A 3,577-nucleotide genomic window follows, 5' to 3' on the forward strand; every position below is an offset into this window, starting at 1 on the left:
ACTTACTCACTTACTCACTTACTTACTCACTTACTCACTTACTCACTTACTCACTCACTTACTTACTCACTTACTCACTTACTCACTTTACATCCTGACTGCAGCCCCCTCCGTCCTCTCCTCTATGTCCCACCCTCTTATCTTTCTCCTCCTCTCCTCCTCTTTTCCTCAGAAACGGGAGCACACACACACACACACACACACACACACACACACCCCAACCCACCCTTGCAAATCAAGTCACATCAGAACTAAGTGCATTCCCCCTTCCACTGGGACCAGACAAGGCAGTCCCACTAGGGGAAAGTGATACAGAAGCAGGAATAGAGTCCTTTCAGAGACATCCCCTGGTCTACTTGTTAGGGAACCCACATGAAGACCAAGCTGCCCACCAGCTACATATGTGTAGAGGCCAAGGTCCAGTCCACATATGCCCTTTGGTTGGTGCTTCCGTCTCTGTGAGCTCCCATGGGCCTAGGTTAGTCGACTCTGTAGGTCTTCTTGTGGAGTTCTTTTCCCCTCTGGGTCCTTCTGTCCTTCCCCACACACACACTCTTCGTAAGACTCCCCAGGCTCCACCTAATGTTTAGCTGTGGGTCTCAGCATGTGTCAATCTGCTGATTGCTAGATATTTAATAATTTTGTACATGTTTTGATCATACTCACCCTTCCATCCCCCAACACTTCTCAGATCCACCCCCCTTCCCTACCCTCTCAACTCTGTGTCCACTAAGTCTCACCCTTGTCCAAGGAGATATGGGACATTGAAAGCTTCTGGGAGAGGGAGAGTCAGTTTTCCCTAGGAGTACAGCCTTTGGTGAGTCAATCACACTCCAAGGGAGGACCACTAATCCAAGAATCCCCCTTTGTTTCCAGTTCATTTTGTTCTCCACTCTTCAATGCAGCACTCTCCTGCCCCTGAAACACCCCACCTAACTTCCTCCTTGCTGAAATGTGACCTTCCTACCTCCACTAGAGAACTGGGCATATCTGCCTCCCAGTGTGTTTGCAGCTAGCCCCAAGTCAGGCAATAGTACTAGACAAGTAAAGGGCTTTGGGGAAGTAATTTGGCCTTAAGGATGGTGCCTTTATTGTAGGATTAGTGTCGTTTTAACATAACCTCAGAGAAAGAGACAGAGAAAGCAGCACATCTCCAACCCAACCGTGACATGGCCCACACTTCCGTTTCCCATCCCTCCCATAACCCCAACCTCAGTCAACCTCAGTCAACCCCACCCCGACTTCCAATCACTCCTCTAAATGAGATAACTCCCAGGGCTTTGGTGTAAATCCCAGCACTCAGGACAAGCAAAGACAAGGACAACACTGAGTCCTGTTCCAGTGGATTATTTCCTACTTCTCCCATCGCTGCAATAAAATGCTGGACAGATACAACTTCCTGAAGGAAAGGTCCATTTTGGCTGACGGTTCAAGGGTGAATATAGTCTATCGTGTTGGGAGAGCCCGGTCGGCGGCAGGAGTTTGATAGAGCTGGCCACACAGCACCGCAGCCCAGAAGCAGAAATGATGAATGCCAACGCTCAGCTCACTTCCTCCTTCCTATTCAGTCTTAGATCCCAGCCCAGAGAACGGTTAAAGGAGGTTTCCCACATCAGTTACTCCGTCACAGCAACCCCTCAAAGATTAGGAGACTGAGTCTGCAGTCCTGCGTGGCACACACAGCAATCTCTCCTCCTCACCAAGGCTGAGAACATCTTGGAAAAGGGGGTAGAAAGGACATAAAAGTCACAGGATGGAGGAATGCTAAGAAACGCTGTCTTCTGACATGGCATGGCTATCACACATTGATAAACTCAGCAGCTGTGGCTACCTGCAAAAGAGCAAGCTAGCCAAAATCCCAGCACAGATGGAACAGGCCCCACGCCTTATTAAGGAGACACTGACAGCTGATGGTTTCTGGGGAGAATCATTCTTTTTTGAAGGTGTGGCCACTGAGAGAATTACCACGGTCCAGGTAACGTTAGGATAGAATGTTAGGATCATTCGGCGGAGTTCTACATCGGGTTCATAAATCACGTCACGCAAAAGGTTCCACGTGAAAGGTTTTACTGTCGGGGGGAGGAAAGGCAGGAAAGAAAGGGGAGAGGAGAGGTGAACCCTCTTATAAAGTGACACAACAGATCCGCAGAACAAACAGGTGTTGCAGGTGGTCAGCAGGTGGCCTCGCAGATGCCTGATGTCCCGCTTGTCATGTCCCCTCACCCTGGCCTCCTTACGGATGCAAACACTGCATATATGTGGACATATAATAGACTTCACTTAATGGGCCTTTTAAAAAAGACTTTAGAAAAGAAACATGTTGGGGGTGTGGGGAAAGACGAAGGAGGAACCGGGAGATAGATGTGATCATGAAATTATCAAGAATAAAAGATTTTAAAATTAACTCCTTACAAACACTCTCACGGCTAACCATAAGGTAGACTATTCCCCGAAAGAGGCTTGTCTCTTAGGGGCTGGAGGGCTGTCGACAGCTGGCGTTAACCACCCCAACAGCATGCAGTGCGCTGAGGAGAACCCTCGGCCTCACTGTGAGGGAACTGCATCCCCTCTTCTCCACGTTCCCCTCGTGCTTGAGCGCGCCTTGACCCCCGTGAGCATATCGCCTGCACTGGGTCTGTGTTCTAGATGGAGTGGAGAAGGCCCACGGCCGGGTCTCCCGTGGCCTTTGCTGGACAAAGTAAAGGGATCGTGTTAGCGAAAGTGCACTATGTGCTGGTGTGGGGGCTCCAGATGTTGAAGGACAGGGCTAGCCGCCTCCCTCTCTCCACCTCCGATGAAATATAATGATACAAGCGTTACGCTCTGCATCTCTAGAGCCAAACCCTGTCGTTCCGGTCTCCCAGGAGGCCCAGACGCCACTCCGCCAGAAGTGTGCACTTCTCCACCAGGAAGGTCCAGCGTCATTGGCTTCTGGGCAGAAAAGGGTAAAGCACGGGATCAAAGGTTCTGCCTCGCCCAGGAACGGTGTCTAGGCTGAGAAGGGCGAAACACGAAACCAAGGTCCAGGCCAGAATATCTCCAGTTCACCCAGCGGCGCTTCCCCCCTTTTTATTTATTTATTTATTTGCTTATTATAATTCATTCACTTTGTATCGCAGCTGTAGCCCCCTCTCTGGTCCCCTCCCAATCCCATCTTCCCTCCCTCTTCTCCTCCAATGCCCCTCTCCAAGTCCACTGATAGGGGAGGTCCTCGTTCCCTTCACTCTGACCCAGAGGTGCTTAAGAAAAGATTTCTCCCCAGTAAGTGTTACTGCTCTTTTGGCTGAGCTGCTAGCACCAGGCCAGCTGGCAGCAGCGAGCTCGGGGTTCCAAAATCTAAGAGGGCCCAGCCTTACTCAGGAGAGTCAGTGGCTGCTTCAAGAACAGCAGGTAAAGGGGGTTCAGAGCTCCAAAACTAAGAGGCAGAGGGGGTTTTATTCGGGCGGACAGAATGACTGCTTCAGGAATAGCTGGATACTAGCCTCTGCAGATGGGCACTTCGGCCAGCAGAGAGGCATGAGGAAGATGCTGGCGAATAGTGGAGACTCCCAGCAGCCAGCAGACAGTGGCTGCCTGA

Source organism: Psammomys obesus, unplaced genomic scaffold (assembly GCF_907164565.1).
Source record: "Psammomys obesus unplaced genomic scaffold, mPsaObe1.curated_primary_1811, whole genome shotgun sequence".
Lineage (NCBI taxonomy): Eukaryota > Metazoa > Chordata > Mammalia > Rodentia > Muridae > Psammomys > Psammomys obesus.